Consider the following 22,597-nt stretch of genomic DNA (forward strand, 5'->3'; position numbering starts at 1 on the left):
CACAAAAAATTATAATATTGAAAATAGTCTTGGTTACGATTTTATAAACAATAAAAACTGAAATAGGTACCTATGTATTTATTTACGGCCGTTGCCAATATTCAGTCTATCTCTTACTTGAGTTAAAATCTTTACTATCGTTAGCTTTTCAGTCCCAATAAACATATCGAGGATAACTCACCTTTTCCGTACACGCTGTCAATGGGACGACGTATAGCTTACTAGCGATAGAAGTTTGTATGAAAATTGTAATTCACGCTTCCCAATATGAGGCGATAAAAATGACTTATCGGGTATATTAGGACAGCTTCAGATTATTGACAGCTAATTACTGACAGTAGAAGTTAGTAATTTATCTCTATCTTTAGATAGTATATTGGGAACGGCCGTTATTTGATGTGTATATAATATACATTAATTAACATTATCATACTGTAATAATAGCTAGTTCTAATACGATGTTATTCTGTAACGATGTGTTAAAGCTACCAGCTTACCTCACTTCATACTTCATACCAACGTATTCTCTGCCGATTGCGAGCCAGACTATCTGTCGCGCTGTTGTACTGCGATCCAATAAGCTTGATCCTATGTTAACAATTTGTTATTTTTTTGGTGTTTACCCTCACTTCTGGTATTCATTACACAAATTAAATTTAAAAACAAAAATTTTCTCGCACGTAACGCGAGAGGTCGCGGTTTTGTATTCCGCATCGTTTATAAATTTTGTTTTTCAATTTAATTTATATTGATCCTATGTTAACATGCAGTAAGAATAAAATTTCAATTTAGTACTAGGTATATATACCATATATAAGTACAACTTGCAACTTTTTAGATTAAGAGACAAACTATTTAAATACATACAGAATATTGTGTTTCATAACAATAATAAAAGTATATTTTTAATAATATAATATATAATAACCTCTTTTTTCTAACTAGATATAATTGTAATTAACTGTAGGTCATTCAAATGTAGAAATCAGATTATCTCTGACTCTTAAGCTAGATTTATATGTATTTTAATTAAGAATTGTATTGCTAGTTAAATAGTATGAGTAAGTTGAAAGTAGGTCTTGGGAATGGTTTAGTTTTGCGTTGTTTAAATTTCTGTATAATGTGCTTAGAATGACTAATACCTCATTTAGTGCGACTGTATAAAATATGCAACAATCTTATCTAATAGCGACGTTTTCACTGCCATTCCGATTGCAAGCTAGACTATCTGACGCGCGGTGAACCGTGATGTAATCATCTTGATCTTTACATTTCAACGCAAACGTTTAATTGATAAGAATCTTGTTTTCCAGTTATTTTCTAGTTTACAATACATTTTATATATTATTTTTGTTAGTACATCCGTTGTAAATATACAGTCATATAAATAATTATTCTTCTGTGTAATAAAAAACATTGTCTGCTTCAAGCTTTGGTCTCCTGATCTTAATGCACAAAGCCACTGTAAGCCTATTGAAATGCTGAGTGGTGACGTTAAACCTAACGCTGAGGTGTTTGGAGTATCAGTTCTCCATTAACTCTACTCGTAGTACTCGTCCTTAACTGTTGACGCTTAACTCGATGGAACCAAAGTATTCTAGATATTTTAATGCATATATGCAACCACTAAAAAAATGCTGAAGCACCCAGTTTATCGAATTGCACTATTTTAATCCTCAAATTGCAATTAGACAAATATATAGTTTACATAAATAAAACAATCAGTATCTGAGTGATAAAACATTAATTGAGAATATTAATTTTTGTTCCTAACAGCTCATGTTGTCTGAAATTCTAGCGCTCTACAAAGCGCAGGTCCGGCCACACATGGAGTATTGCTGTCATCTCTGGTCTGGCGCACCCCAGTATCAGCTCGATCCATTTGACCGCGTGCAACGTAGAGCAGCTCGAATTTTCGGGGACCTAGTGCTCTGTGAACGGCTGGATCACTTGGAGTTGCGTAGAGACGTCGCTTCATTGTGTGTCTTCTACCGCATTTATCACGGGGAGTGTTCCGAAGAGCTGTTTAACCTGATTCCTGCCGCCGAATTCCACCTTCGCACAACACGCCACAAGTTAAGATATCATCCCCACCATCTGGATGTGTGCCGGTCCTCCACAGTGCGGTTTTCAAGGAGTTTTCTTCCTCGTACTATAAAGCTGTGGAATGACCTTTTGTGGTGTTTCCGGGACGATACGACATGGGTACCTTCAAAAAAAGCGCGTACACCTTCCTTAAAGGCCGGCAACGCTCTTGTGATTCCTCTGGTGTTGCAAGAGAACATGGGCGGCGGTGATCAGTTAACACCAGGTGACCCGTACGCTCGTTTGTCCTCCTATTCCATAAAAAAAATACTTTACAAGTGCAATACTACAAAGTGCTATTTAGTTGAGTTAGTTCTCTTTAAGTTTTAAAGAATACTAACGCACGCCAAAGCCTATTTATTTATTTATGCTGTCCACAGTTGGCAACAGGTCTAGTCACTGAAAATAAGTGTTGTTGAATTGAAGTTGTTTCATCTTCAATTCCCATAACTATATTATCTTGAATGGGTGTTCTTTTTTTAAAATTTAAATAAATGCTTACTACGATTCTGATTATATAATCAAACGATCAAAACTATTCAGCTTATTAGCGTACCATTGCGACAGTCCCATTGAGAGCGGGAGTGGGCGGCAAAACCCGATAGTAAATACCAATTTAATTTATACGAATATAACCTTTCTAACATCGTACTAACGTGTCATAATCATTTATCGACACAGCTGGTTCCATTAACGATGTAATGTCAATAATATTTATTGTTAGTGAGAGTTTTATTTGCGGAATTTCTTAATACTTTTATTGTACGTTTCGTAAATATGCAGTGTGTTAGCAATGTGTGTTTAAGGGCCTACTTTTCGTGGTTTTTAGATGTATATTTTTGGATTTTATGTTGTTTTATAATATATTTAATTACAAGAGCCGAAACAAGAATAAATATTCTCTATAGAAAAACACGCCGAAGTAGTCCATTTTGCAATGAATACAGGATTGAAGTGGCATTACCGGCTCTCAACATACGGCATACTCTAGAGATAATTCGTACTTGGACGTTACAAATTAAGTTTCAACTACAGCTATAAGTATGGATGTTTACGTGTATTCTATTTTATGAAAAAGATTGTCCAGAATTTTAATTGTTGTGACAAGCGTCGTGAATGTTTTTCATCTGATGATTAGGATTCTTGAATTAAGGATGCGTTCTCAAAACACATACACGTACTTAAAGTTAGTTGCGGGAATGAAATGAATTTGATACTTTAGCAAGTTTGAATTTTGTTTTTTTTAATACCTATGTATTTTTTATAATTGTTTGATGTATTCGTTTAGTAGTTAAATATTAGAACTTTAGATGGCAATTCGTGTGTAGTAAACGCAGTTTTTTTTAAATCCAAGATGGCTGCCGCACAAAATTATGATTTCACCAATATGGGTATCGTATCCGAGGTTCTCGAGGGTGCAGAGAACGATTTTGGAACCATTTTTGAAATCCAAGATGGCCGCCGCGCAAAAATATGATTTCCACAATATGGCTATCGTATCCGAGGATCTTGAGGGTGCAGAGAACGATTTTCGGATCATTTTTGAAATCCAAGATGGCCGCCGCACAAAATTATGATTTTAACAATATGGGTATCGTATCCGAGGTTCTCGAGGGTGCAGAGAACGATTTTGTCATTTTTGAAATACAAGATGGCCGCTGCGCAAAAAAATGATTCCACAATATGGGTATCGTATCCGAGGTTCTCGAAGGGGCAGAGAACGATTTTGGGATCATTTTTGAAATACAAGATGGCCGCCGCGCAAAAAATAAATAAATGACACCCATGAAGAAAATTTTGTAGATTTCATAGGCGCCATCATGGATTTCGACTTTGACCCGATATTCGTTATTGTTGACCCCAAAATCCATGAAAATGACACCCATGATGAGAAGTTGGTGAATTTCGTAGGCGCCATCTTGAAATTCGATTTTGACCTGATATTCGTTATTGTTGACCCCGCAAACCATGAAAATGACACCCATGAAGAGAAGTTGGTATATTTCATAGGCGCCATCTTGGATTTCGATTTAATATAGACCTTATATTTAGAGATGAAAACAAATCACTAATTCTTCAAAAAAATACAGAAACACAATTTTTTGAAAATCTGACTGCGTTCAAAATATGTAAAGTATCAAAGACAGTATTGTAGAGCTTATAAAAAATATTCATGTTCGTACAGCGATCTTTCCGAGTACGAGCTGCTGCTTACAACCGACACAGTGTCTACCCACGACGGCGGCCGAGTGCGGACTGACGTTGTTTCGATAGATCTCTCTGTGCAATGCGTACGGAGGGACAAAATAAAATAACCCTTAATACCACACTTTAAAGCTCATGCTTATCAGAAAAATATATGAATTTTAGACGATTCATTTTTATTTTTTCCTGAGATTATTTATAACATATTCATTAATTTATTTCCCGTTTTTTTGAAATTATTATATCTGTTATCCTTACGTAATTTTTAAAAGACAAAATTATGTAAATAGTAGCAGAAAACTGATCCTGAATGAAGCCCCATTTCGTCAACTTTGTGTGAAGAGGTAACGGATAATCGTTTTTACGACATAAAATATCAAAATTTTAAGCAAATATTTCCCGCTAATTGGAGATAAAGAAGTAATCTATGTGTGGCAATTTTTAGTTTTGTTAGATTTAGTTTCATTTCATCACAAACTCTACCGAAAAATATCTTATTTTTGTCGGATTCGTAAACGCGTCCTTAATCCCATATTCTGTGCGGCATTGCAATTACGCTCGTCACTTTCACATATATGGTGTTAAGTTTCGTTAGCCCAGTAATTTGACTAGCTACGGTGCCCTTCAAACCGGAACACAATAGTACCGTCATTTTTTTTAATAGGAGGAAAAGTGAGCGTAGGGGTCACCTGATGTTAGGTGACCACCGCCTCCCACATTCTCTTGCAACATCAGAGGAATTACAGGAGCGCTTCCTGCTATTTAGAAAAGTGTACACTGACTGACTGCTCAATGGCAGAAAAATTCATCGCTAAATTCATCTACTCGGCATATTTTGCAATAACGTCTCTCACTGGTGTGTATGATGCAAACCCGTTTAAAACAGATGCTGTAGGCCAAACCGAAGCATTTATATATACATAATAATATATTATTTTTAATGTATTTATATTTATTTGCGTACCTACTTAAGTTCACTCTGTAAATCGTTCAATTTTGAAACTTTACTAGTCGGGAGTTTTCTCTATCTCTCACGATATATCAGCCTATAGACAAACAAAGCTTTTCGTGCAAGAGAGATGAACATCTCTAACGGAGAAACAATAATAGAAAAGGTAAGCGAATCTATTTTTACTGTAACCAATTTTGAAGGACAAGTCGTAAACAGTCAGCCAAGCTTGACATTAGCTCCTTATTATTTTAAAAAATTTGCTAGTTTTGTAAAAATGTGCTCAATTTTATTCACACATAATCGGACTGTCAATTTGTCTATACGCCAGTATAAACGCCAAAATAACAAACCATGTGACATAATGCTATGGATGTACGCAAAATAGACTAAACGAGCTGTATTCACATCAGTCATGAGAATATGTTATGTTTTTAAAGTGATAACCCTCACTTCTAGGATTAATACACAAATAAAATTTGAAAAACAATATTTTATGAACAACCTGAGAGTTGAACAAAGCAAACAAGATTTTATAGCGAGGCGTTACTCGAACGGCTAGCTCAGTTGGTTAGAGCACCGGCACGGAACGCCGGAGGTCGTGAGATCGAGTCCCGCATCGTTCATAAAATTTTGTTTTTCAAATTTTATTTGAGTCATGACAATAATTTACCAATGTTGTATACACTGTTCACTGTATAATAACGTTTATAATTTATAGTTACTAATATATAGACAAGATGATAATTTATCATTTTAATTTATTTGTATTTATTTTTATTATTTATATTAATCACTTGGTAATGCGGAAACATTTCTAGCAAGCGTCAAGATTAATGCAATACGCTATAAAATATTAACAGTTCTGTATAGGGCTGTCAAGCATTCTAAAATAAATTAAAATAGTTTTATATATATATTTCTTGTGTGCGTGTGTATGTCACTGAACTCCTCCTAAACGGCTGGACCAATTTTGATGATTTTTTTGTGTGTTCCAGTGAATTTAAGATTGCTGTGTGTCTTCAGGTGAATTCGAGAATGGTTTAGATTCACAATTGAACTACCTCCTAAACGGCTGGACCGAAATTGATGATTTTTTTTGTTTGTTCCAGTGAATTTGAGATTGGTCCATATAATATAATTCTCCTGCTCATGTGTATGTTAATGAACTCCTTCTAACGGCCGGACCGTTTTTTTTTTTAATTTAAGACGTGTGTACGCAACGTCTGTCGGGGCCGCTAGTAGTTTTATAAAAAAAACAGTAATTATCAGCAAAATAGTAAAATGTAGTTCCAAAAGTGAAATAGTTTATAAAATAAATATTTGCCAATTTAGAATTATGAGGATGGACCACGATAAGGAATACGCTACGTCTATATTTTTAAAAAGCTTATATTTTTTTATATTTTTAGCTAGGTTTATATCATATAAACGTAAATAAGAACTTAATGGAACTATCATAAGTGATAATTCCTTGCAGGATGACTATTGCAAATATCATAACATTGCTAGGAAGGATTGCAAATAAAATTGCAACGCTATGGATATTGACGGACTTGTGCAGCAACGCTGTGAACGTTGATGACAATACGAAGAAATTTAGAATATCATTGTGAAAAATTATCGCTATAAAATGTAGTTTTATTAATAAAAACAGCAGTTTTGTTAAAAGAGTTGCCGATAAAATGTTTTATTTTGATTACGGTTGTTGGTACTAGAAGAGTTTCAGCTGTTCAATATTACGACTTATAATATAATAATAATATAATATTGACACACTTTTCACACAAATTATCTTGCCCCAAGTTAAGCATATATAGCCTGTGTTATGGGTTACAAGACAATGATATATTTAATACGATATTCTTACTTAAACATACATAAATTCATATAAACATACATAAATACATTTAAACATCCATGACTCGGAAACAAACATCCATATTCATCATATAAATGGTTGCACCTACCGGGATTCGAACCCGGGATCTCTAGCTTAGTACTACTTATACTTATGCTTACAATTCATTACTTACTCGCTGGAAGTCTGGTCTATAAGTCCATCTGTCAGGTGATCTTGTACGCAGTTTTACGCAGTTGGAAACTTCTAGTAATTTTTTATTTAGATTTCTATGGTTATAACTATAATGCAACGGGACGGTTGGATGAGGGACGACCAACGAGATTGAGTAAATTGATTAATTTTTGGCTTGCATTTATTTTATATCATCACGTTCAAAATTTAACGAAACAACATGCATTCATAATAAAAATCTAAAAGAATTTCTAGTTACCTACTCTAATTTGAATCTACTATTATTCTTATTTATTTTTGTGTAAGAGCATTCAGAAATTACATCTTTTATAGGATAGGTGTAACGAAAGTAATTTTTTGAAATATTCTTACATTATTATAAAAAGTTTTGCAATTATTTTATATCAAAATATTTTTCGTCACGTCACAAAATGGCCCAACGGAAGACCAGCGTTGGTTTTCAAACCAGCAACATGCTGAGTTGGGACCATTTTTTGAATCGTATATAAATAATAGAAATGTTTCAGTCTTTTTGTTTTTTGCTTGTTTATCAATCTTAAGTTTATATTTATCTTTTTTGTTATGTCTTTGTATAAAACTACTTACTTATACGTTTCAAAATAAAAAAATCTTTCTTTCTTTCATTATATTATTGATCCCTTATATGCCGCGCAAACATTAGATGTGTATTTTATTTCTCTAATCGAAAATGTAAATAATAAATATTTTTCCATCATATGAAATTTTTCCAATAATAATTACAATCGTTACAATTTTTAACTATGAAGTGACAACCCTATCGTCAAGAATTAATCTATATCGAATCCATAAACATTCCACTTCGTTCGATGCAATTAAAGTTGCAATTTTTAGCGATAGAGCGAATCGCAAATAGAAGCTTTTATGAGTTACTTTATGTTCGTACGTAAGGCCGTTGATACAAATAACTTTTTATTATCTAGTATCTACTCCATATTGTAAATTGTTATGAGAGTTGTCGACGAGCGCGCGAAATACATGATGGTAATTTTATCCAAATTGTAAAAAAAGGATATGTTTAACATCGTTACTACCGACACTGTATAGATATATAAACATCAAATTAAATCAAATTCACTTTACTCATGTAGGTAACAGAAATGACACTTATGAATGTCATTTTTTTTTTCTTATTGAATTTACCGCCATTTCGTAAAGGGTTCATGGAGACAAGAAACTCAGTGCCTAAAAGAATTTTTAATACAACATTTACATTTTCATCGTTTTACATATCTTTTCAATTCAAATACTTATATTATGTAAAGTGATGTACCAAAAATACTAAAACCTAAAATAGTTAGTGGTTAACATGAGTACTGAAGTCAAAAAAGTAAATGTAAATGAGTACAAAACAAAAGTTATTGAGTACAGTACGAGTATCTGCATCATCCACACACACCGTAAATAATAATAATATATATATATATATATTATTTACGGTGTGTGTGGTATACGGTAGAATTGCAAAATACTCTGTCGGTTGAAATCTATTGTTACTTCGAAACTCGTTATGGAAGAATTTGGATAGGAGAGCTCAGATTAGATTATGTAGAAAAAGATTTAAGAATGCTTTAAAAGAAAAAATCATTGTTAGTAAATTTTCTAGAAACTGTGCTAATCATAATATTAACCAGGAACAATTAATATAAACTTGATATGCTTGCTGTTAAGTGGAGTTACTAAATCTTTTGTGTTGTGCTTATGTGCTATGTGCTTTACAACACGATCTCAGAAAGTGTACTAAACAATATAAAATTTCAAATAATTGTTAAAAAATTGCGGTAAAGGTTACTATAACATAAATTACTTTCTGGATGATAAGTACGACACCTTGGGAATGTGCTGACCGCCCTCAGGCTAATTGCATAATAAATTGTACTGTAATTAAATTATATTTAAAAGAAGAAGCCCGCTGAGTTTCTTGCCTCCCTTCTTCTAAGACCTGAGTACATAATTTTAGATCAGATTAAGGAACTATTAACGAATGCTATATTTATATCCATCTACAATTCCAACTTTACAATTCGAGTTGCTTGCTTTTAAAAACATCTCTTGGCTGAATAAATACACAATATTTTAGTTAAAAAAATATTTTTAGTTTTTTAATTAAGTTATCTGAAAATTTTATTCAAATACTTATATCCTTAATGTAGGAAGCGAAAGAGTAAACTGTGCAGAACTGCTAGAGCAGATTGGTTTACGAACCACTGTCAGCTCTCAAAGGCGAGGCAACATACTTGAAATACAATTAGCAAAATGTAATTATAGACAGAACAGTTTTCTTATTAGAACATGCAAACTTTATAATGAAGTTAATAATCTACAACCTTGACCTATTCAAGACAACACCATTTCAATTCAGACGTCAGGTAAAAAAACCTTTAATATATGAAGTACGTAGGTTAAAGTTTTGCGTAACTTAAAAAAAGAACATGTTATAACCAAAATATTATGTTTATTGCTTTTCAAAATACTTTTACATTTTAAATATTTTTTTATGCGATCGAACCATTTTTTTAAATAGGAGGACCACAGATCTGAAGGCATGTTTTCTACGTGCTGATTGAACGCTATCACTGCCTCTTCGAAATTGGTAAAAGTGAAACCTTCTTGATTTTGGGGAAAATACAGAAATCACAGGCTAGGCTATGTGCAAGATGGGTTTACTTTTGTAGTTGTACTCTTTCGTCTTTCGTGACTTTTTTTAATATCCTGGGTAAATAAATGGTAGAATACCACTCGGCATTAACACTCTTTTGATCTTCAAGTGGAATTGTGTAGATGGGACCCGTAGCTGAGATAAAAAATGCGATCCGTTTTTTCCATCGTTTTTCGCCTGCCTCGCTTTTGTTGGCCTGTTCTCATTTTCAAACACCCATTCACAAGATACTATTTATTATTTCTATTAGCATCTGAGAGCACCATTCCACGCGAGCCCGCTTCTGCTCCGCTGTCAGTTCATGAGGGATCCAACGACAACAAAGTTTCCGAACTTTCAATTCTACGTGTAAAATTTTCTGAATTTGGCTCATACCAATCCCCAATAGTCCTCGAATTGTCTCATACGTAATCCGCGGGTTTTCTTTAATTAGCTGCTTAACAGTAGCCAAAATATTTTCGTTGACGGCACTTGAAGGCCGCCCTTCAAGAAATTCGTCGTGTAAAGAAACCCGACCTTTCTCAAATTCAGCAAACCATCGCCTCACCGTGCTCAAGCAAGGTGCAAGGCAATCATTGAGCGGCACAGTCTTGCGGAGAGAGAGAACTTTTAAAATTAAAAAAAATTATCGCTCTAAAATCTTTTCGACTTAGTTTATTTAGGTTTTGTTTACATTTGAATACAAATTGAAACTAAGTTCTTCCTGTCGCTTGTGTTGAAATCTTCACGTAAGGAATTATGTTCGATTTCGTCCACGGTCCTTGGGATGTTATCGTCAAGTATTGGCAGACTTGCTTGTTATGACTACGACGATATATATAACGAATGTAGTAGTTACTTGGACTGTGCATTACTGTGTAATTAGTGTATACTGTGTAACCAGTCAGTGCGTACTAATTAGTTTAGCAATGCAACAGAACGTGAAGGTTTGAATCTATGGGAAATTGTGAATAATTTTTAAAGTACTTTTATCTTATTTATTATTAATTCACTATTTAATATTGATATAAAAAAAAAAATTATAACATTTAAAATTCAATAAGGTATAGAAATGATAATATAAAATATACATGTAATATATGTTTGGAGCGAGAGACAAACGGTGAGAAACGTAAGTGGAAATTTCATTTAGGCAAGGTTAAGCAGTCATTGATGTATTTATATTAGCTTAAAGATATATCTCTTATTTAAAAAAAGTCATTTTCTTAGGTACATGAGAACATAATAAATAATTGACAAATAACAATAATCATTCGTTTCGCCGTTCGTAACAGATCTATAAAGTTGCAATACAACTGAAATAATATTCCTCACAAATAGGTACAAGATGGTACTGGTTCTTTCAAAAAATATGATTGCCATTAAAATACTTTTTTTGTTTCAATGCATTCACATTGATTAGTTTCAAACATAATTTAAGAAATGACTATATTTTGTAGACATGAGGGTAGTCTGTTAAAAGAGTCATTAGCATCAGGCCTTTTACAGAACGCGGGCGACACTCGCGAAAACTATTTAGTTTTCGAAATTTTGGAAACTAAGGAATACTCTTCTATATATATATGTAGGAATATTATTATATTCTATTATATTATTCTATATAGGAATATTATTCGAAGGGCATATTCTGTATCGGATGCTTTGGCTACAAGTTTTTTATACTTTTTATACAAGTCTATGATTATTAAGTTCTTTTTGAATGTATACTAGCACTTACTGAAACAAAAATTTCTTAAAGCAGCAGAACGGAGATACAGATACTAAAAATATTGATCTTATTCGTAAATAATTTTGACCTAGAGTTAAAAAACAAGAAGAATAGTCGTATGGAATATGGTCACAAATATTCCTCTAAAAAGTTGAGCACTCTCGCAAATAAACATACACACACGCTAGCGATATTTTTTTTTCTTTTTTATGGAAAAGGAGAACAAACAAGCGTACGGGTCACCTGGTGTTAAGTGATCTCCGCCGCCCACATTATCTTCCAACACCAGAGGAATCACAGGAGCGTTGCCGTTCTTTAAGGAAGGTGTACGCGATAATATGTTCTAGTCTTACTTTGTACTAAGTAGCTGGCGCGTCTTGTGCTGCGTTTAGACACATGATTGTTTTCATTTAAGTTTACAAATTGAGTTATATTATAAAGATAATAGTTGTATAACTTGTAAAACACAGGTTAGACGGAACCGTGAGCTCAATACACTCACCCCGATGAAGGAACTCCAAATGTTCCGAAACTAGACCTAGTTTTTCAATAATCCTGAGCGGCATGGTTATGGGCCAGGGCATATCAATTACCATCAGTTGAACGTACTGCTCGTCTCGTCCCTTATTTTCATAAAAAAAAAAAAATGCATTTATCGAGATTAAATTTATAAAATTATCAATGAATCAAAATAACCGTGAAACGCATAGCAGAGCAGTCTGTTATCAGAAATTGAACGATATGTGTCGATGCAGAGGTCAATGGCTGTGTTGTACGATAACATGTTATGTAGTTATGTTACATAACTAACATTTTTATTTTTATTGAAGACTGCATCTACCTTGATGATTTGAAAGGAGCCCTTGTCCGATTAATCTAATATATAAAATTCTCATGTCGCGGTGTTTGTAGTTAAACTTCTTCGAAACGGCTTGACCGATTCTCTTGAATTTTGAGTGCATATTGAGTAGGTCTGAGAATAGGACAACATCTATTTTTCATCTCGCTAAATTTTAAGGGTGGTCCACGCCAAATTTTTGACATTTTTTTTAAATTTGATTTTGAGTCAGCATAAAAAATACATACAACTTTTCACCCATCTACAATCAACAGTTACTTTTGTATCGCGATTTTAATATCGGCAATACAACGTTTGCTGGGTTAGCTAGTATACATAATATATATTTTGCCCCATTTTTATATATATACGTATATAAGATACAAATAAAAAAGAAAAAGGGTTAATTCATTAAATCGTATGAAAAATTACCTATACACAAAAAAAATAGATCTGAATCATATTAATATGTAAAAGATTATTTGAATGATAAAAGTGCGTTTGTTAAATTATTGAAGTTATTATTAAATATTATATAATTATTTTATTCGCTTTTGTACTTCATGTGACTTGCAATATGCAAATCGTCAAATATAGAATAAATGTATTTTCAATAGAATTAATGATGATTTGAATGAATTATTTTCTCCAATGGTAGGCTCTTTTGCACAGGATGCCGGCTAGATTATGCATGTTTTTTTTTATGTAAGCATTACTGTTTTTCGGTCTGAAGGGCGCCGTAGCTAACGAAAATACTGGGAAATGAGACTTAACATCTTATGTCTCAAGGTGACGAACGCAGTTATAGTGCCGCTCAGAATTTTTGGGTCTTTAAAGAATCGTGAGCGGCACTGCATTGTAATGGGCAGGGCGTATCAATAACCGTCTGCTGAACGTCCTTCTCGTCTCGTCCCTTATTTTCATTAAAAAAAAACTTAACACGGATTATTAGGGGCGAAAACTGCATTAGTGTTAGTTTAGGTCTCTTTTCAGGGAAAACCCGTATTTCCATCGAATAAAGATTTTTATTTTCATAGTAATTTCCCTCACTTCTCGGAATATAATCTTCCTCCGAAAATAACAGCCGTTGGACGCAAGAGAATTTTGTAATAATTATGTACCGTGCGATCCGGACTAACAACTCAATTATTACAACTACTCTATAATAACGTAAAAAAAAATTGCAAGGCTCATTTTGGAATTCACCATCTTTTTCTGTTATTAAATTCGGAGATCCTTCATCAGGGTAAGTGTAGTAAGTTCGCGGTCATGTCCCGTCTAGCACTGCGGATTTGCGCTCGTATTGCGCGGCTTGACGGGGCGGGGGGCACGGGGTGCGCTGCCGGTGCTAATGAAAGTTTTGTGTCCCTATTAGCGTTCGCGGGCGTACAAAACGTACTCACAATGTGCACTATGTAGTCGTTAATTCCGAAACTAGTCGGTTATAAGCCCCTTATTCATAATGGTCCGCTAACTTTAAACAGCCGCTAAGGAGCAACAATCTCGAGCGATTGCAAATTCCCTGGCCATCTGAAGGGCAAAGCCAAATTGGCTTCGAACAAGCTGGGCGTCATTTCTTCAAAAAAAGCGCGTACACCTTCCTTAAAGGCCGGCAACGCTCTTGTGATTCGTCTGGTGTTGCAAGAGAATGTGGGCCGCGGTGATCACTTAACACCAGGTGACCCGTACGCTCGTTTGTCCTCCTATTCCCTAAAAAAAGGAGTGTTATTTCTCATTCTGACTTAGGATAAGATAAGAAGACAGAGTGAGAATCAGCAATATGCTTTAAGTTCTTATTTTTTTTTATGGAATAGGAGGACAAACGAGCGTACGGGTCACCTATTGTTAAGTGATCACCGCCACCCACAATCTCTTGCAACACCAGAGGAATCACAGGAGCGTTGCCGGCCTTTCTGGAAGGTGTACGCGCTTTTTTGAAGGTACCCATGTCGTATCGTCCCGGAAACACCGCACAAGGAAGTTCATTCCACAGCTTTGTAGTACGTGGAAGAAAGCTCCTTGAATACCGCACTGTGGACTCCAGATGGTGAGGATGGTAACCTAACTTGTGGCGTATCGTGCGAAGGTGGAATTCGGCGGCAGGCATCAGGTTAAACAGCTCTTCGGAACACTCCCCGTGATAAATGCGGTAGAAGACACCCAATGAAGCGACGTCTCTACGCAACGCCAAGTGATCCAGCCGTTCACAGAGCACTGGGTCCCCGACAATTCGAGCTGCTCTGCGTTGCACGCGGTCAAATGGATCGAGCTGATACTGGGGTGCGCCAGACCAGAGATGACAGCAATACTCCATGTGTTAAGTTAGCAAAATATTATGAATAAGGGGATAAAACTACGGTGTAAACATTCATATGCACTAACTAAAACTTGCAAAAATGAAAACTTACCAAAGGATACTGGCATTGTCTAGAATCTTCCATCATAATCAATATTGTACTTATCTCTGATAGGGGTGTGTTACAATAGGCCTGCTTTGGGGGTAGGATATAAGAGGGAAGCTCCATTGTTGCACACGTGCTCTAGTAATTATCCTGTGCCTCAAATTATTGACAGTCTGTGCAAGTGCCATATGGATTTGTAGACGCACCAATAACCGTACAGTATCAAGCAAAAAATTTGTTTACCTACTTAGCGCACAATGGATAGGACGCCATTGTAACCAATAGGTTGGGAAACGGATGCGTGTTGCCCCAAGTCGGATTGTGTTTCGTGTATTGCAAAATTTTGTGGCACTGTAGAATAGTTTATTGTATACAAAACTATAGCTTCACAGAAACTAAGCGAATGTTGGTTATGATTTTCAAATATTATACTAATAATAGTTATTTGTGCCACTTTCAAATAGTGAGTGAGCTAATTACGTGCAGTGGCATATAATATTTTTTTACGACCATGAAATAAATTAAAAAATGGTTATTAGGTGCGGCTTACAGTTAAAAATGGTTTTAACTCTCACAAAATAGGTACATTTAAATTTAGTCATAATCATAAGGAAACTATTTTGAAAAGTTTTGAAGTATACAAATGATTTAAGTTTTCTTTAGTGCCTCTGGCACGATGTCTCGATGTCGAGACGGCACGTCCTGAGGATGCCTCGTGTAGAGGCGAAACACGTGTCGAATTGTTTAAAGACAAATATTAGCGGAATTGGCACTAAAGAAAACTTAAATCATTTGTATAATCATGGATTTCCGCAAAGTAACGCCTACTTCAATAAAAGTTTTGAAGTGGTTATTGTATTTTCTGACAATAGTTTTACTGGTCAATCATCTATATATGTAATATAATAAAATCGTCGTAAGTAAGTCGTGTCTGTAATATAAAGCATTAATTGGTGTATCTTATGTTGATACAGACACTTTTGTATGAAATCTTGTTTCTAGTGCTATTTATTATATATTGATATTTAAAGAAATACCATTGGTTCAGAACTAGGCGATCGGAGAGAAAAGATACGGTCATATTGCTATTTAGACCATACCGAGTGCTCGATGAGATTCTTGCGCCTTGAGATCTCAGGATTCCATGTGAACAATTGCGCTCTTGGTGTCATGATAATAAACATGATCGTATATCACGGTATGCATGTATTACATAAAATGCTTGGTTCCCACTAATGCGGCAACAACTCGCGACAGACAAGCCGGCCTGTGGGAAGGTGTCGGCTGCCGGTAACGTAACACCACTCAACCCCACACAGTTCCGTCTGTCTGCTTTGTACGTACTGTAAATTTATTTTGAGATTAAGAACTGATAGGTAAATGACTGGTACATTATGAGCTTCAGTGTCGATATTTTGACTATTTGACTTAGGTACACCATCTTCTACACACAAGAGGAATCACAGCAGCGATGCAGGGCCTTTTAGGAAGGTGTGCATTTATTTTGAAGAAGACATCTCAGTATGGCATCGTTCCACAGTTTAATTGTATTTGGCAGAAAGCTTAAAATCCAAAATCCGCTCTGCGGAGAAACACTATATATCGGGAATGTATGTGGAATTTGGCGGCGATCAGGTCAAAAAGTTTTTGTGATAGATTTTTTTATGAAAATAAGGGACGAGACGAGCAGGACGATCAGCTGATTGTAATTGATACGCTCTGCCCATAACAACGCAGTGCAGCAGCTCAGGATTATTGAAAAACCCAAAAATTTTGAGCGGCACAACAACTGAGCTCGTTACTTTGAGACATAAGTTGTCAAGTCTCATTTGCCCAGTAATCTAGTGATTTCACTAGCTACGGCGCCCTTCAGACTGAAACACATTATTGCTTACACATTACTGCTTCACGGCAGAAATAGGTGCCGTTGTGGTACCCACAATCTAGCCGGCATACTGTGAAAACGAACCTCCCACTGGTGCGGTAGAACTACACACAATGTAGCGACGTCTTTAGGTAAGGCCATGTGATCGAGCCGTTCACAGGGAGTGGTAGACTGACAAGTTTTGCATCACTAGAAGAGTTTCGTAAATCGTAGTGGTTTTATATCAGTAAACTCAGCTAGGTAAAAAAATTTTTATGTCACCATTCTTATTCTTTGTTGGACCCTCAGTGCTAAGGAATGTGACTCCGTTTATCAAATATTCTGTTTTCCGCTCTCCACTTCTCCATGTCACTTGTTGTCTGGAGAGCGTTATGCAGAGGGATCTTCATCTCGGTCGATATCTGATGTCACCAAACGGATGGGCTTCGTCCCCTATGCAGAGTGCCATCCAATAACCATAAGTCTATCGTAGTTCCTAGGCTCTCTGCGAGCTGGACCCAAAGAATAGCAGCACACGTTGTAGTTAGATGGTGGACAGTCTCTGTTGATTTTCCAGTTTGAGCTGAGCTATTTTGAAGATATCGATCCAGCGGGCAGTCCAGTATTTGGCCATATTAAAAAATCAAACCACTAGTTGGTCTATCGTAAGCCCACCCAACACTTTCGCTAAATATTATCCACAATCGGGCCCAATTAATCACTAACCGAACAAGCACTTAGATTGTCTAACATTTAACTTATCGAACCAACCTGCTCTACCTTCGAAGCCCATCTGTTTTGCGATCGGCGAGCTAAATCTGTAGGAGTATTCAAGGATTGAATTCTTGCTGCACAGCTATGAGGCGTAAGTTCGATACATTAGAGTATAGATTTGGGTGTCGGTAATCGCAAATTCTACCGATACTCTCTGAAACTTGACATCCAATTAGCAGTTAAGTTTACTATAGTGTTAACCATTGGAGTTATCTTTGTCTATGCTTAATATAGCTATTAGAAGTATTTTATTTTGATAGAATTTCAGGTATATTTGGCATTATAGTTTTGACACTTCGTCAAGACAAAAAGAAATTTCTAACGCGAAGGTACCTACTTAATTATGATTTTAGAAAAATTAATTATAAATGAAAGATATTATAGCAAAATTTATGAAAATTTGCATTTTAATAAATCCTTACTACAAGAATATAACCACAGAGTTGGGATAGACACTTACGTATTAAATATATCTTTGAATTAAAAATCCAAGGACAATTTGTTATTTGTACGTTATTTCAATCACTCAGGATATGTACATATATACAAAATTACATTTGTGTCTAAGTTGCCGCTACCCCACGGTGTTTGTTTGTGAGTTTATTATTATATTTTTGAAGTTATACCACTTTAGGCGCTTTATGAAAAAATTATGAGTGTGAAATTTTAAGATGCGCGCCCATCACTGTAACACAAAAGTAACAGGTTGAAGTTGGATCCTAAAATTTTTCTGACGTTTGCGTCATTCGTTATTTTTTTTCTGGTTTCTTCGTCCATTATTAGCCAGGCAAAGGGTTCAAGACCAAATAGCCGTATTCAATATTCAATAATAAATTGTCAAAGCCATCTTTGCAAGATTTTTACAAAATTGTTCTTTCTAAAAAAGTAGAATATCACGAGTAATAAATCATTTTAATGATTTTTGCTTCGTTAGCCCAAAGAAGTATAACTTCTTGCGTGCATACCTACATAAGTACACACACACTTTTTAGTTTTTTTTTTTATGAAAGATTGGGTCAAACGAGCAATCATACGGGTCACCTGATGGTAGGTGATCACCGCGGCGTAACATCTCGTGTACCTTGCTATCGGAATTACAAGAACCTTCACGACCTCATAAAGCGTCGATTAAACGTACTATTTATTTTGAATTTGACCGAACACACATTGATACTTGATACGGGCGAGGATTGAACGGGAAGTTTCGTGGTGAGAGACAACAATTCTATGGATATTGCGTCACCTCCGTCGACACGGTTCAAATACCTATTTGAAAAAATTTACATTGTGGTATTGCAATAATATTATCACCTGGGCTTCCTTCGCTTTTAACAAAATCATCATCATCAGCTGGAAGACGTCCACTGCTGGAAAATTTCCACGATGATCGGTCCTGCGCTGCCCTCATCCAACGTATTCCGGCGATCTTGACCAGATCGGATCTTGTGGGGATATACCAACACTGCGTTTTCCGGTACGAGGTCACCATTCGAGGACTTTACTGCCCCACCGGCCATCTGTCCGTCTTACTATCTGCCCTGACCACTGCCACTTCAGTTTCGCAATCATTTGGGCTATATTGTTGACTTTGACTTTCTCTTATCCAAATAACAATAGTATATCGTTCATAAATCTTGCTATGTTATTCCAACTATTAAGATTCTAGCTAGTAAAGAAAAAAATTGTTTATAAATGTTTTAAGCTAATAATCAAGTTTAAATTGCATTAGTATGAACAGGAGAGTCTTCTAAAAGTAAGAAATCTCCAGAATGTTTCTGATAGCCTCGACCAAAACATCTCCAAAGTCAAAACAGAGCAGCCGAGTTGATAGCGCTCGTAAAACTCAAGTAAAAGTAACTGTTTAAATGAAATCCTTTCAGAAGTATCGCGCAGCTGTCAGTTAACACTTGAATCGTGTAAAATTAGCCTGTATCGATCGTTAAACTGTTTTCGGTGGAGTTGTGTAACTGGTAATTACGGATTGCTACTAATTCTTAAATAGATTATCTTGAAAACGTAACATTTTGTTGGGTTTTCAAATGTTAATGTTTTTGAACAATAGTTATCCCAAAAGTTGTTATGAAGATGATTAGTTTGCGCGAGGTTTCCAAATCTATGTGGTCTCTGGTAATCTTCACCAGTGGGAAGCTCCTTTGCACAGGATGCCGGCTAGTTTATCGGTTGGACCACAACGGCGCCTATTTCTGTGTTTCGGTTTGAAGGACGCCGTAGCTAGTGAAATTACTGGGTAAAGGAGACTTAACATCTTTTGTCTCAAGGTGACGAGCGCAGTTGTAGTGCCGCTCAGAATTTTTGGGTCTTTCAAGAATCCTGATCGACACTGCATTGTAATGAGCAGGGCGTATCAATTACCATCAGCTGAACGTCCTCCTCGTCTCGTAACTTGTTTTATTAAAAAAAGGCTAATAATACGAAATACTAATATGTCCTACCAGTCTCGCACAAATGACTCTAGCCAGCTACCCAAACGAGAGTAATGGCAAATACAAAATAATGCTTTCAATTAAATTTTTCACATAAAAAAATCAAATACTGAAGCCTCTTGCAAAACCTCAGGGTCAACAAAGTGTTACCGGCCTCAATAAGGAAAAATGAAAAATAACATGAAAAAATGTTTATTGGAATTTATATTACACATAAATACAAACAAATTAAAAAGAACTTATAAATGATACAAATGATTTAAGTTTTCTTTAGTGTTAATTCCGCCAATATTTGTTTTTAAAACAATTCGACACGTGTTTCGAGGCATCGACTCTACGCGAGGCATCCTCAGGACGTGTTGTCTCGCCAAAATCTGGCACGAGACTGAAAGAAACAAATATTGGCGGAATTAACACTAAAGAAAACTTAAATCAACAAACAAAATCTGAAAAATATATACAACCTTAACGTAACCAAAAATGATCCCAATTCAACATGTTTGCTGGTTTAAAAACCAACCCTGGTCTTCAGGTGCGCCATTTGGTGTCGTCCCGCGAAATATATTTATATTTAATATATAAAATTCTCGTGTCATGGTGTAAACATTGAACTCCTCCGAAACGGCTTGACCGATTCTCATGAAATTTTGAGTGCATTGGGTAGGTCTGAGAATCGGTCAACATCTATTTTTCTTCCCCCTAAATGTCCACACGATTTTATTTTAAATTTTTTTGACATTTTTTTTTAAATTTGTTTGATTATGAGTCAGCATTAAAAATACAGACAACTTCAAATTTTCACCCATCTGCAATCAACAGTTACTTTTGTATCGCGATTTTAATATCGGCAATACAACGTTTGCTCGGTCAGCTAGTATATATATATATAATGGTCTATGTTTGAGGCTCTTTCAAGTCTAAACCACTCGTATCGACATGAAACTACCACCATTCGATGTGAAATTTATCCTAGGTGGTTTATGGCTACTTATTTTTTTTATTGTATTTTTATGTCCTTATAAAATATCCGTTCCCGCCCAGCGGAGCAGCCGGGAACGACTAGCCTATACATATATATATAATGAAAATGTTCTTTGTTTGAGGCTCAATCACGCCTAAACCACTGATCGTATCAACATGAGATTACCACCATTCAATGCGAAATTTATCCGAATTTCGATTTATTTTTCGAATTCCAAAGTTCCTCCATTAATTATTCCTTTTAAAATTAACCTAGTAGCGAAGTGGGCGGAACCGGCTGGTTATTAAATAAAGAAAAACTTATTTATGCTAGTAAACTAATGTAACGTTAAATTAACACTTAAATAAAATCTTATGAACTAATAATACTTTAACAATTTTCGTTTAATTTCTTCAGTGAGTAATTCGTCTTATATCTTTTGTTTCAGGTAATATCTTCAAGCTCAGCTCAAGGTTGATGGATCTCTGTTAAGTGTAGCGAAGATAATTTCCTGCTCATCTGTACGGGATCGATCTTAGCAAGAAAACTGAATGAAACAACTTGCAGAATTCGCAGACCCGTATTCGTTTCACGACAAATATCTTTAAATACACTATTTATTACAGTACCTAATGTTTCATTGTTTCTTCTTTATAAGTAATAATCTTGCGTATGTTTTCTTACTAATATTAATTAAAATAGATGGTTGATTGAATAGGTAGATTTTGTAAGATTGCTTGGATTGATTGGTCATTGAGAATATATCTATGTATTATATTATGTATATACTTACGTAAGTAGGTGTATGTTTTTCATTAGCATGTTTAAAGGAAATTAACTTACTACCTACATATACGGACTTTTGCAACCCAACATCGTCTGCCTAGAGTTAAAAACTGGACCCTTGTGTCAAACGTCAAGGATCCATACATGATGCGGCTCTATAGACATCTATCATGTTTGGTCTGATTGGTTGATGATTGTCTGGCGTTCCTTTACAGTGCTATTTTCTAGGAACTGTATTCTACGTACAACCACCAATAGGCTCCTTTGCACAGGATGCCGGCTAGATTATGGGTACCAAAACGGCGCCTATTTCTGCCGTGAAGAGTTAATGTTTAAGCATTACTGTGTTTCGGTCTGAAGCGCGCCGTAGCTAGTGAAATTACTGGGCAAATGAGGTTTATGTCTCAAGGTGACTAGCGCAGTTGTAGTGCCGCTCAGAATTTTTGGGGTTTTTTAAGAATCCTGAGCTGCACTGCATTGTGCTAAGCGTCCTGCTCGTCTCGTCCCTTATTTTCATAAAAAAAAAACACCTGCTCGTCTCGTCCCTTATTTTCATAAAAAAAAAACAAACTGTGAAATGAGGTTCCTTGTGTGGTGTTTCTAAGATAATACGATATGGGTAAGACCGGCAATGCTTCTCTAGTGTTGGAACGCGGGCGGCGGTAATCACTTGACATGGGTTGAGCTGTATGTTCATTTGTTCTCTTCTTCCATGAAAAGTCTACTTAATATAATCCACTATATCAGTTTGAGCTTAACTCACATTGGTATCTAGTAATAAATGTACATGATAATACTTATCCATACCATGTTATGAATGACATGAATAAATGAATGACAATTCTTTT

General features: G+C 35.4%; 1 long non-coding RNA gene across 1 annotated transcript in view; it reads left to right on the plus strand.

The window, feature by feature from the left end:
- LOC126966890 (uncharacterized) overlaps nt 1–21,430 on the plus strand; it is a 78,669-nt gene extending 57,239 nt beyond the window's left edge. The window contains exon 4 of the long non-coding RNA XR_007729851.1: nt 21,412–21,430. This is a non-coding gene — a long non-coding RNA (uncharacterized LOC126966890). The remainder of the gene's footprint in view (nt 1–21,411) is intronic.
- The last annotated feature ends 1,167 nt before the right edge of the window (nt 21,431–22,597 follow it).

The sequence above is a fragment of the Leptidea sinapis genome, chromosome 1 (genome assembly GCF_905404315.1).
Source record: "Leptidea sinapis chromosome 1, ilLepSina1.1, whole genome shotgun sequence".
Classification (NCBI taxonomy): Eukaryota; Metazoa; Arthropoda; class Insecta; order Lepidoptera; family Pieridae; genus Leptidea; species Leptidea sinapis.